The sequence below is a fragment of the Saimiri boliviensis genome, chromosome 16 (assembly GCF_048565385.1).
Source record: "Saimiri boliviensis isolate mSaiBol1 chromosome 16, mSaiBol1.pri, whole genome shotgun sequence".
Classification (NCBI taxonomy): Eukaryota; Metazoa; Chordata; class Mammalia; order Primates; family Cebidae; genus Saimiri; species Saimiri boliviensis.
The window spans coordinates 85,909,394-85,923,922 of NC_133464.1; the positions used below are offsets into that span (position 1 = coordinate 85,909,394).

Here is a 14,529-nt window from a genome sequence, read left to right on the forward strand (position 1 = left end):
CTATTCATGGTAGCAAAGACTTGGACCCAACCCAAATGCCCATCAGTGATAGACTGGATAAAGAAAATGTGGCACATATACACCATGGAATACTATGCAGCCATAAAAAAAAGATGAGTTCATGTCCTTTGCAGGGGCATGGATGAAGCTGGAGACCATCATTCTCAGCAAACTAACAGAAAACCATACAGCCCATGTTCTCACTTGTAAGTGGGAATTGAAGAATGAGAACATGTGGACACAGGGAAGGGAACATGACACACTGGGGCCCGTCCGGGGGCGGGGGTCTAGGAAAAGGATAGCATTAGGAGAAATACGTAATGTAGATGATGGGTTGACGGGTGCAGCAAAGCACCATGGCACATATACACCTATGTATCAAACCTGCAGGCTCTGCATATGCATCCCAGAACTTAAAGTATAATACAAATAAAAAAGGAAATGAACTATATTAAAAAATCATCTACGATAATTTAAGAACCTCTGAATTCTATGTTCTCCCAATCCCTCTCCCCAACCCCACTTCAGATGCGTCACTAACGGAGGCGTGGAAAAAGGAGGAGGAACAGAACGTGGAGAAACCAGGAAGAATTAGAAAGCAAGGAAAGAAGGAAGAAAAGAAGAGAGGTAAGGAAGGAGGGAGGGAGGAAAGCAAGGAAAGAGAAAAGAAGAAGAGAAGAGAACAGAGGAAGAGGAGGAGAAAATGAGGGAGAGGAAAAGAAAGGGCGAGAGAGAAAAGAGGGAGAGAGAGAAGGAGAAAGGGAGAGACAGAAAACAAAAGAAAGAAAAAAGAAAGAAAGATGAACGAAGAAAGAAAAAGAGAAAGGAAAAGAAAAAAAAAAGAAAGGAAAGAAAGAAAAGAAAGAAGAAAGAAGAAAGAAAGAAAGAAAGAAAGAAAGAATGTAAAAACATTGACTCATTTGGATAAAACACCAGTGGTTTGATGAACAGCATGAGGCATCCCCAGAAACATCAATTACTCATGGAACCGATACCAAAGAGCAAGGGTGGATTGGTTACACCCACCAACCTGTAACACACATGCAAGCCTCACAAACAGATGGAAAATGATTTGTTCACACCACAGTGAGCTGCACTATGCCAGTGCACGCCTTGTTCCAAAGCTGATGTTTTTCTCTGGTCTTCCTGCCAAGAAAGTGGAGCAGCATAAGACAGGCCTCTCCCAGTGCCAGCTCATGCTCAACCCCAGCCAGCAGCAGCTGGGGACACACACGGTTCCCTCCCTGCAGTGCTCTGCCTGTGGCGAGGTGCGGGAGCTGGGAATTGCGGAATCTCAGGCTGCCAACTCCAGTAGTGTCTCCACCAGGTGACGGCTCAACGAAGCCAAGCGACCTACAGACTTTCCTCCTTTATCTCCAGCTGTTTCTCGTGTTTCTCAAACTAGCTGGAGCTGAAGCACTGGCCTCGTGCTAAGTTTAGTGTTCAGTCTGATAATGGGTCCGTAACAAACCTCCTGGGTCCCATATTCATCTGCCTCCAACCGTGACAGAATTCACTCTAGTGTACGATTGCCCTGACAACTTCAGTTTAATTTCAGTACCAGTCCAATAAATGATGCAGGAAAAAAAGGATTTTGTTTTGAAAAATCTTTAAATGAAAAAGAACGTTCTTTTTCTCACCGTCTTCCAGGAGACTGTTTCTCCGTATTGCTTTTGTGAAAGGCGTTGTTTCCTGTAGCTGTACCTGACCCACCATGTGACAGACTGGCCAGGCCTGAATCTTTGCTCCTCTGGCTTCCTGGGATCTGCCTAGAATTTAAAACGAGAGTCTTGAAATAAAGCTGGGGTCTTTGATTTCCAAGGGTTTTATTCCCTAAGATTTTCATACAAAACTAGCACTAATTTGGAGGCTTAAACAACAGAAGTGTATTCCCTCACAGTTCTGGAGTCTGGGTCCGAACTCCAGGTGCCAGCAGGACCACGCTCCTTCTGCAGGCTGGGGAAGAATGCTGCCCTGTCTCTTCCTCCTTCTCATGGCCCCAGGCCTTGCTTGACTTCTAGGCACGTCACTCCAACCCCTGCCTCCATCGCTACATGGCTTTCTCCTCTGTGTCTTCTCCTTTTCTATCTATCTCTTAGAAGGATATTCACCACTGATTTTAGGGACCACCCTCATCCAGCATGAGCTCATCTTAGGAGCTTTACCTTCATCATATTTGCAAAGCACCTATTCCAAATATGGCCATATTCCGAGGTTCTTGGTAACCTCAGAATTGATCCAGTCAATGTAGTTGGAGACCCGTGTGAAGACGGAGGGCTTGTGGTAGTAGTTGCAGCCAAGGGAGGACCCGAAGCTGACGATGCCATGTACCTCCCAATGGGCGTCAGCCACATGGCAGTTCAGCTGCCCGCCGGAGTCTCCGATGCAGCTGGAGATCACGCCATCTCCCCCAGCGCAGACCATATTGGTCTTCACGGTGCTGCCCCACCAGCCAGAACTGGAGCAGGTGGCATAGTCCACAACCAGCAACCGGCCCTGCTGCAGGATGTCAGGAGCAGCCCCGTTGGTCTTCAGCCTTCCCCAGCCCGTGACATAGCAGGGGTACTTGTCGGGTAGGATGGTGCGCAGGAGGGAGGCAGGCTAGCTGGATCTTGTTGGTGAGGGAGACAGGGTTAGTCAGTTTGAGCCTGGCAATGTCGTTCCCTTTGGAGAGCTGGCTGGAGTTCCAGTCCTTGTGCACCACGATCTTAGAGACCTTGACGGCCAGTGAGCCGGTCTCCTCAGTGGAGAGGCTTTGCCGGCCCAGCACCACGTGGTAGGTCCTGGAGGAGCCAGCAGAAACTCCGGTGAGATCCAGCTGTGGATGAGCAGAGGTCACAGACAAAGAGAATTTTTTTTTTTTTTCTCGCAGGGCAGGGGGCCGCTATTCAAACTACTGCAATCATTTACAGCAACGTGACGATGGATAAATTACACATTTATAAGTGCTGGGGATTCTTAATAAAAAATATAAGAATGTGAAATTAAATATTTCAAACATCAAGAAAACAGACACATAGAAAACCATAATTCAGACTAAAGAAATGTCATCATTTATCATATTTATTACATTTTTTTCACTTTTTTAAAAAATGAGATGTTACAGATATAACAACTCTCTATCTCATTCTCTGCCTACTCTCTCCAAATAGAGTCACTATTCCTGAAGTATGCTTGCATTCATAGCAATTTGCTTTTATTATTATTTTACTATTGTATATATGATGATGCGAGTAGATCTAGTTTATTTCTTTTAATTGCTACATCAGAGACTTTAGAATTGAAATTGACTTTTCTGAGCCTTTCATAATATTCTTGCCCTAGCCACCCCATGACATTATGATAACCAAAGGAAATGATTGCGTGACTGATCCACATACACTACATAGTTCACATTATTATAAGATAGGATATTTCTTCTTTCTCCTAAAATAGCCACCTTCTTTGCTGATGTGCTGCAATTCAGTATGCCTATTGCTATTCTTTCTAAATCATGATTATTTTATTTTAGTAAATTGTATCATACATTCTTTACTAGCACAGTAGATATAAATAGCCTTTATTAACAGCTTTTACATGAATATTGGCATGGCCTTATTTTAATTTAATATGCTACAGAAACTTAGGTAACCCATTCTATCATCATATCCAACTGGCAAAACCAAAAATGTTTCTAATCTTTGATTTTCTTTTATTGGACCATAGATGGTAGCACAAGCAAATGGCCTTTGTGATGCTATATCCAACCCCAGGTGGCATTTTAGCAAAGCTTCTTCATCTGATCTCATGATACATCAGAACCAATAAAAGGCAGCTAAGCCCTTTAAAAATAACCTCATTGTTCAGGATTTCAAGGTTGCGTATTCCATGCATGCTAGTTTACGCACAAAATTAATTTCATTTAAACCAGAAATACTTGGTGTATTTTACCATGATCTTTAAGACTTCTACTATGGTCTTGATCTTCTGTTGATAATGAATAAATGTACTATGCTGCAGCACCACTGTTTATCATTTAAAACTTTGCCTATATTTAGGTCACTAAATATAAATGTGTAAAACTAAATGAGAGTATATGAATTAGGATAAAATAGAGCCAAGGAAGAGACTGGAGGTTGGGGTGGGATATGAAAAGAGTGGAATAGAGAGAATTTCACCAGAAACGCAAATAAAAATACCATTTCCACTGAGCCCCAAAAATAATTCTAAGTTTCCTGGTAGCAAAAACAAACAGGGAATACCCTGTATCGTTAGAGGCAACTGTTGAATGGTAACCTAATAGTACTTGACAAGATAAACTTTTCCTTTCTTGGCACGTAAATGCCCAATAAATATGTCTTGAATACGTAAGAAGCAACTTGTGGTGTGAACTTAGAATCAACTGTCTTTCAGTAACAACAACAAAAAATTATTCGTCTTTATTTTTTATATTGATCTTTAATACAAGGCAAGAATTGTTGAATTGTTTTGTAAAGTTTACAAAGGAATAAAGCCTAAGGGAATAACTCCAAGTAAGTGACTTTCTAATACTCTAATTGATACAGTGATAGAGGTTTTGGAACTTAAAAGAATGAAGAATTAACATGTCACATACTTTTCTCTCGAATCTTCATCTTCTTGGTTGGATTTTTAGCAGAGTATAAGAAGCAGAAAGGTGACTGGAGTGTAAGCATTTTGTGTTCTTGATCAAAATAAAAGCCAAAGCTTGGAATATCAGGGGTGTAGATGACAAACGGCTATCAATCAAGAAGAATGGCTTCTAGTCTAACCAAGTTTTACAGGTTTGTGCAGCACAATCTCCAATAGGAAGAGTCCTTACTTCCCCAAAGAAAAAAATGTAGATCTGCTCAATTATACAAAAAGTCCAGTTCCTTGAAACTCCAAAACTGCATGTTAGAGATATCGAATGAGAGTCAAGGACAGAGAGGCGTAGAGAGTCATTAATTGCTCTTTTCTACTGAAATTAACTTTGATTTTTGGAGAGAACTGCATGGAGAGAAATCTACTGAGTAGATTAAACTGCACATCCCATCACTCCCACATAATCAAATGAACATGTTTGTTGAATATGTTGTTTAATGTTACCCATTTGGAAAACACTGAAAAGTTTCTGCCAGTATCAACTATTTTGGTTTGAGCATTAATTTGTTTTTAACTATTCCTAATCAGGAGAATTGGTAAATATGTTTGATTATTCTGTGAAATTAGGCCTGAAATGTGATGCTAAAATCAAGCCATCAGCAAAGAACAGAGAGCCACTTTAATTCACGTCCTTTTAACTTGATGTTAATTTACTCATTTATTAACAAAGATTTATTTCATGGCTAGTATGTGCCAAGGACCATGATCAGCCCTGAGGATAAGTACAAGATGGGAAAGATATAGTGACTGCTCTCAGGAAGGGTTCAGGTGATAGAAATATAAATGTCAACACTACCTTTGAAAAGGAGAATACACCAGCCTAAGGACATCTTATCTAATCTGAGACTAGAAATAATTGGTCAGAAAAAGTATCCTTGGGGAGATGATTCACTAGAAAAAGAGAGTGGAATCTAAGAAAAAAAATAGATTATGAGAAAGAGCACGACTTGGAAGACATATAAGTAGTCTCCATTAGAATTCACTGTCAAGGGCAGCTGTATCTATTTTGAGGTAGAATACATACTATTTCTGCAACCTCAAAAACCCAAGTAGAATGTTTGGCTTCAGATTGTACCAAGCTTGTGATGTTCCCAGGTGAATGAGAGAGAAAACACAAAAACTCTCTGAAATCTAGGCCTAAAAGCTTTGATAGAAAACAGTCTCAGTAATCATATATTGACAAAAAAAAAAAAATCATAAAGCAAATTAGGAAAAAATTCCAATGTAAGTGAAAGCCAGCCGGAACAACATAAAAATGGAATCTGCCAGTATCAGAATTATAAAATATAAATACAAAGTATATTTTAAAATATATAAGAAGAACTGTAAAACTAATCAAGGAATTACATGATATTAAAATAATCAGATTCAAAACAAACATAGCTAGCAGGAAAAAAATAATGTCACAATTAAAATATAAAATTCAAATGTACCATGTCAAATTTATAACTTAGGGCTGAAGAAAGAAGTCATGAAGTGAAAAAAATTATTTTGAAGAAGCTTCACAGAAAGCATGAAATATAAAAAGTATAAAATATAAAAAAGAAATTTGTATAGACATGCAAGACAGAGTGACAATATTGATATATACCTAATCAGAGGTCTAGGGAAAAAAATAGAAAATGAAATATTTAAAGAGTTATCACTTAAGAATTTTGGAACAGAATAGCAACAAACAGGAAGAAAGAGAAAAAAAGAACAAGGAAGGAAGGAAGGAAGTCAGGCATCACAATACAAAAAAAAAAAGGAGAGAGAATGACTTGTAAAAATCCCTACTGAGAGACATTATAACGAAGTTACAAAGCACCATAGACAAAGCATCAGAAACAAAAATAAATTATCTGAAATGAATGGTTGTTAGACTAACAGAAAACATCTCAAAAGTAACAATGTAAATCAAATGACAGTGAGATATCTTTAATAAACTGAAAGAAAATAGCTATCAACATCAAATCATGTAATCATAAAAACTGTATTTTAAGAAAAAAGGCAAAATAAACATTGTTGGCAGGGGAAAAATGGTTTAGTATAAATTACTACTAAATAATCTATTATGGTTATATTTCCAAATGGAGGAAAATAAGCCCCAAAGCTTGATCTAAAATACAAAATAAACATTGCACAGTTAAAATGTTAAATATATGGTTTAACACATATAACTTAACATTGGGTGTATATAATTAAAACTTTGTATAGAACATAAATTCTAGACAAAAATAGCATACAAATCAAAAGTGACATAATTTAAGGCATTATAAAGTAGTTGGTCTAGAATGTACCACTTATCATTATATTTTGTTAACTATAAATGATGAGACTGCTAACATGTAAAACTTGGAAAAAATATATAAATAGAAGACGTAAGTCAATGGAATGAGTGTTTAAAAAACCAAATTTTATAAATAATACATAGAAAAATATACAAGGAAAAACATAATAAAAGCAGGTCAAATTTAAAGTACAAAGTGAAGTTATTAAAAATTAATTCCTAATTTTATCTTTGCATGTTATATGAATGTATCAAAGTATCAAATGCACTCTGGAAATATGTAAATTTATTATGTATTAATAAAAAATAAAAATTAATCCGCATGTGACAATAATTAGAAAAAAATTAAAATTCTCTAGGGACTAAATTCCCCAGGAAAGACACAAATGTAAACATCATAAACATAAAATAAATCATTACATGCTAAAGAACACTTTAAAATATGGGTACAGGTATTCCTCAGAGATATTGTGGGTTTGGCTTCAGACCACTGCCATAAAGTGAATATCACAGTACAGAGAGTCACATAATATTTTCGGTTTTCCAGTGCATATAAAAGTTATATTTATACTGTATGGTAATCTATTGTATCTAAAAATCAAGATACATAACTTCATTTAAAAATACTTCCTTGTGAAAATGTTAATGATCATCAGTGAGTCCTAATCTTTTGGCTGGTGGAAGGTCTTGCCCTTATGCTAATGGCTGCGTGGTGGCTGCTGGAGGGTAGGGTCTCTGAAGCAATTGCTTTTTCTTTGGAGATGGAGTTTTGCTCTTGTTGTCCAGGCTGGAGTGCAATGGCTCGATATCGGCTCACCACAACCTCCACTTCTCGGGTTCAAGCAATTCCCCTGTTTCAGCCTCCTGACTAGCTGGGATTACAAGCATGTGCCACCACACCCTGCTAATTTTGTATTTTTAGTAGAGTCAGGGTTTCTCTATGTGGGTCATACTGAGCCTCAGGTGATCCACCTGCTTCGACCTCTCAAAGAGCTGTAATTACAGGCATGAGCCACTACACCCAGCCAGGAATTTCTTAAAATGAGACAATGAAGTTTGCCACATTGATGGACTCTTTTTTTATAAAAGATTTTTCTGTAGTAAGTGATGCTCTATGATAGCATTTTAATTACAGTAGAACTTCTTTCAAAATGGGAATCAATCCTCTCAACCCCTCCAGCTGCTTTATTAACTAAGAATGTGTAATATTTTAAATCCTTCGTGATCATTTCAACAGTGTTCACAGTATGCCCATTGGGAGTGCATTCTATCACATGAAATTATTTTCTTTATTCATCCATAAGAAGGAACTCTTCATCCAATAAAGTTTTACCATGAGATTGCGGCAATCGTGGTCACATCTTCAGGTTCCACTTCTAATTCTAATTCTCCAGCTATTTCCACCATATCTGTAGTTACCTCTTCCACTGGAGTCTTGAACTCCTCAAAGTCAGCTACAAAGATTGGAATCAGCTTCTTACAAACTCTTCTTAATGTTGCTATTTTGATAGCCTTTCAAAATCCATTTTTAAATGATAAGACTTGAAGGACAAAACTACTTCTTAATCCATGGGCTGCAGAATGGATGTTGTAATAGCAGACATAAAAGAATTATCTCCTTTTAAATCTCCATCAGAGCTCTTAGGTGACCAGCTTTATTGTAAATGAATTGTAATATTTTGGAAGGAATCTTTTTCTCTACACAGTTGGTCTCAACTGTAGGCTTAAAATATTCAGTAAACCGTGCTATAAACGGATATGCTGTCATCTAGGCTTTGTTATTTCATTTACAGAGCACAGGCAGACTATACTTAGCATAGTTCTTAAGGGCTCTAATATTTTTAGAATGGTTCATGAGCATCAGCTTCAATTTTAAATCACCTGAGCCTGCCTTTTGAAGCCAGGAATTGATTTCTTCTCTCTAGCTATGAAAGTCCTAGGTTGGTGATATTTCCAGATGAAAATCTGGAACAGAGAAAACACACATTAAACAACAACAACAGAAAGACATCTGAAAATGGAGAGACACACGAGGGACCTTCAAAGGTACTGATAACTTTGTTTGCTTTAGCTAAGAATTGGGTATATGGATTCTCACTTTACTCTTTAACATTGCAATTATGTATGCAGCATATGCTTTTTTGAGTGTACCAAAGAGATTCTTCCTCAGTTTAAGATTGTTTAATCTAAAATCAATGTATGTTATTCAGTGTAGCTGTCTTCATTAGTGATCCTAGCTACATCTTCTGAATGACTTGCTGTAGCTGCTACATCAGGACTTGCTGCTTCACCATGAATTTTTATGTTGTAAATATGGCTTTTTTCCTTAAACTTCATGAACAAATCTCTGATAGCTTCAAACTTCTCTTCTGCAGCTTCTTCACCTCTCTCAGCCTTCATAAAACTGGAGTTAGGGCCTTACTCTGAATTAAGCTTTGGCTTAAGGGAATGTTGTGGCTGGTGTGAACTTCTATCCAGATCACTCAAACTTTCTCCATATCAGCACCGAGGATGTTTTGCTTTCTTATTATCCATGTGTTTGCTGGAGTAGCACTTTTAATTTTCAAGAACTTTTCCTTTACATTGACAAATTTGCTAAATATTTGGTGCACGAAGCCCAACGTTTGGCCTATCTCAGCCTTTGACTTGCCTTTCTTGCAAAGCTTAATCATCTCTACCTTTTGATTTAAAGTGAGAGATATGTGATTCTTTTTTTTCACTTAAACATTGATAGGGTTATTAATTGGCCTGATTTCAATCCTGTTGGGTCTCAGGGAATCGAGAGGCCTGAGGAAAGGAAGCAAGAGAGAAAAATGTCTGTCAGTGGAGCACTCAGAAGACACACAGCATGAAACAATTTCAGGAGTAACAATCAGAGATAACTGATCACAGGTCACCATGACACATATAATTTTAAAAGTTTTAAATATTGTGCAAATTACTAAAATATGACACAACAATATGAAGTGAGAACATGGGTGTTGGAAAAAATGGCACCAAATAGACTTGCTTGATACAAAGCTGACATAAACTTTAAATTTATTAAAGTAAAAAGCAATATCTGTGAAGCATAGTGACGTAAACCTCAATAAAACAAGATATGCTTCTATTTAGAAAGTTTAATGTTAAAGAATGTATAATTATGTACTAGAAAATACGAATATGAAGAAAACTTGCATAGCTACCTTAATACTAGACATATAATCCCTTAAGGAAAAAATTATAATAATCTGTTGTAGTTTTTTTTTTTGGTTGGTTGTTTGTTTGTTTCTGTTGCTTATAACAGAATACCTGAAACTGGGTAATTTATAAAGAAGAGGGACTTATTTCTTACACTTTTGGAGGCTGAGGTCCAAGGTTGGGGGCCTGTGACTAGTGAGAGCCTTTCTACTGGTGGAGACTCTACAGAGTTCTAAGGCAATGCAGGGAATTACATGTGAGGGGGCTGAGCCTGCTAGCTCGGGTCTCTCCCTCTTCTTATAAAGCCACCAGTTCCACTCCTTTGAAACTTGTTAACCCATTAGCCTATTAAACCATTAATTCGTGACTGGATTAATCCACTTATGAGTGGAGAATCCCTATAATCCAATCAATTCTTAAAGGATCCCCCTCAATACTACCACATTGGGGATTAAACTTCAACATGAGCTTCTGATGGGACAAATATTCAAATCATAGCAAAGCCAAATGAAAAAGATCACTTTTTTACAGTAAAAGTTACAATTCAGAAAGGAGACATGCAGTTCTAAAATTGAATGCACCAAATAACTTCCCTTAAAAATATATGAAACAAAATTTTACAGAACTTTAAAGTTAATTTTACCTTAAACCTAGAATCATAGTTATTAAATGCATTTCAACTAATGATATGTTAACAGAGAAAATAAGAAATCTCTAAGAATACCTGAACAGCACAAATAAGCATAATATAATGCAAAAATAGAAGAACATTAAATTCATCCAATATCATGAAAAGACACATTTTTTTCAAGAGTACATGTTATATTTATAAAATTTAATTCATGGTAATTCTGACATTAACCCAACAAAAATTAAATAATCAATATGTTATAGATTACATTCTCTTCTGAAAAAGTATTGAGTTAAAATTAAGTAACAATAAATAGCTTATAAAAGAATCATAATATTTTTAAGTTTCAAAATTTATTTTAGATGGGTCATAGAAGAACACAAAGAAAAACTTTTAAATGTGTAAAATTAAATGATAAAAAAATTCCATGTATCAAAACTTGTTCTCTTTTACGAATCTTATAAATTTGTGTTTTGGAGAAAAAACATAGTCTTAAGCATTCTTCTTAAAAAGAACAAAGGCTGAGAGAATGAAAATAGAGAGACACACAAAGGGCCTTCAAAGGTATTGATGATATATATATTTGCTTTAGCTCAGAATTGGATACATAGGTTCTCACTTTATTTTTTAACAATGTCCTTACTTATGCAGCATATCCTCTCTTGTAGGTATATTACATCATTAAAAATTTTAAAAGGAATAAGGATACAATCTTATCTTACATCACTTTAGAGCAGAATGTTCTCTATCAAAAAGTTCTCCACCCAGCAGTAGCTCTCAGAGTATACCGTTCTAAAGTTTTTGTTCTTGTCAGGGAATCAAAGACAGATAATAGAGCAGAAAGTGTTTACATTGTTAAAGCTTTAAGCAGTTCTTCTGCAAGAATGTCTTCTAACTCTGTGCCTTTCTCTTCATCATCAAAGCCATGTTGCCCATGTTCAGTTGGGAAACACTCACCTGACAAATGGCTTCCTCACTGCCTTTCAAGACATTGCCCAGCTCACAACCAGTCATCTTTCCAAAAACAAAAAGTAAGACATCTGATCAGGCCTTTGCATGAAATCATTTCTTGGCTCCTGTATTAGTCTTTTGTTATTGTATGACAAATTACCAAAACAAACTAACAAGAAAAAACAATAGACTAAAAAAATATGAATTATTTTTTTACATGAGTCTCATTGGGCTGTCTCACAGCCTGGAAGGGGAATCTGGAAAGCTCAACCCACCACAGCAGCCACTACATTTCTTGCCTGGAATTGTCATTAGTAAGAATGGCAACCCTGTTAATTCAGTCCTATCAGAGCTATCTAGCCTCGTCTCACATTCCTCCCTTCTTTAACATCCTCTGTGAATCACAAGGAATGAACACACCAGGCGTTAGTGCCACTTCCGGGTTTGCACATGCTGCTGTCTTCCTGGCATCCTCTTCCTCTTCTCTTTACCCACCCTTTCCTCATCTATAAACTCTACAATTCGTCTTCTCTGTATCAATTAAAACATATTTCCATACCTAATCTGTTCAAGCTTTCTCAGAGAAGAATTAACTTGTCCATCTTCTGTGCTCCTGCAGTATTTGGTTCATACTAAAGGAAGAGCACTCACCAAGTGGTGCTGTGATTCTTTGATTTACAATAGCTGCTCTTCCAAGCATAGTACAGTTGGATGTGCTTTAGGACAGCGCTGTTACTTCTGTCTCTTTGTATCTCTACCGCCTAGCAAGATGCCTGTAATTTATAGTATTCCATAAATATGTATTGACTCACAGGATGAAAGATGCTTTGTTTAAAAAAGACATGGAAAATGCTAAAACCTGATAACACAATGTCTGGACTCCTAGCTAGGTTTTTCTGAGAATTTTATGTTAAACAAATCCTACTCCATATACCAAACTATCATGTTGATAGGCACTGGCAGCAACTATACATGGCATTTTAGAGAAGGAGGTCTAGACTTCAGTCTAGACAAGATTAAGTCTAGACAAGACACTAGTCTTGAGTCTAAAGTACTCTGAGCTGCCTTTTAGGACATTGTCCAGCTCAAAACCAGAGTCATCTTTTAGTTACCTTTTAGTAAATCTTTTAATCAACGTTTTAGGTCCATTTCTCAATGTTTAACTCTGGCCAAGTGTTTTAGCCTTTCTAAATCTCATTATTTCACTTAAAAAAATGAACATGTTGAACCAGATGTTGTCTATAATTCCTTCTAACTCTAAACTCCTGTAATTCTAACTTTTCTTCTTCAATGATTCCTCTTTTTATAACTGTTTCAAACTGAACTGATTTATCCATATCTCCCGTAAATTGCCTGTATAATTTATTTATTGTTTAATCCCATTAAAACAACACTACCTTCAAAATGTAGTCTACTAATAAAATGGCAAAATTATGTTTTCATTTATTATTTCCACACTTTTGAACTTTATTTTAATTGTCTTTTATCACCATGACATTTTGGAAAACAACACTCTCTGCTTCTGGTGATTTTTACTTTTATTTCACCACAAAGATCATTGTCATATTTCTGAATTATTCACTTATTCCATTTATATTAGTCTCCAGAAGCAGTTTTTACCACAATTGATATATAAATTTCATGAGATTACACTACTAAGTGTGATTATATTTATCACAAGGGATGAAATCACTGATTACATATCTTTCAATATAAGAGAATATACTCTGTGTATGTTAGAAAAATGTAATCCTAAATTACAATATTAAACTAATTAAAATCACATTTAAGATAAATCTGTGAAAGGCCATGTAAAAATCAAATTATAAAGTGATATAGACAAAAATGGCAGAGAAAATAATTTTGAAAATTCTCTCTTTCATTAAATCAGGAGAACACTGACAAAAATTATCAGAATCTGCTTTCTTAAAACTTTGGAAATTAGAGCGATCCATGAGACTGTGTATTCAATAAACTTGGTGCATCTTAGTAGGAAGAGCAGGTTTTGTGGCATTTTAACTTGCTCTATTCTCATTCTCCTTTTCCAGCTCCATGGTATCCTTGAAAACCAAAAGCCTGGATTCACACTGAAAATTAGCCTGGAAGCTTCTGGAGGAGACAGCACTAAATTGAGATTCCTTCAAAATCTAATTTCCAGAGGACTGTCATTATTTGAACTATCTGGTAGCTCTCTGGAAAACTTTACTCACAGAAATGTTCTTTATTTAACCCGATTCAGGGCTTTCCCAGTGCGAGGAATCTATTTCCTTTTGTTCCTTTCAATGAAAACAATAGGAACCAATTGCTGTACATTATGGCTGCCTGGGCAGTGAATAGCAAATGGGGTTAAAAGGCTAGACAAAGATGTTAAAAGGCCAAGCTTGGAAATGGGATTTCACAGGGGATTTTTGGCATGCTCTAACATATTCCTGGAAATATAGAAGCCTAAATGTATGTACAGGGCTGTGGGGATGCCCAGGGATGTGCACAAGCTCGGGAAGTACCTAAGAAGGTCCTAGACTCTTATGTCTGGCTAACCTTGAGGTTTTTCACAAGCATCAAGTAAAGGCTGAAATGGAGATGTAAACCACCTGTCTGAGTGTTGACGACACCCCAATATTGACTAAAGTCCCTTAGATAAAACAGAAAGGCTTGTTTGTTGCAGGCATCAAAAAATATGTTTATCTGACTGCTAGCTGACCACTAACCTAACTGGGCAGAGACTCCAGTGCCCACAAAAAACAGAGCATTCAGAGTTTACAGAATTTGATTTTTAAAATCACCAAAAAAGCAGAAACAAACCATAGAGAGAGAGAGAGGATAATCTGATTCCCAGAGTTACTAAATTCAATTCTTT

At 36.6% G+C, this 14,529-nt stretch overlaps 1 pseudogene; it reads right to left on the bottom strand.

The window, feature by feature from the left end:
- Positions 1-2,187: 2,187 nt before the first annotated feature.
- On the bottom strand, positions 2,188-11,735 carry LOC120365631 (chymotrypsin-like elastase family member 2A pseudogene; annotated as a pseudogene).
- Positions 11,736-14,529: the final 2,794 nt, after the last annotated feature.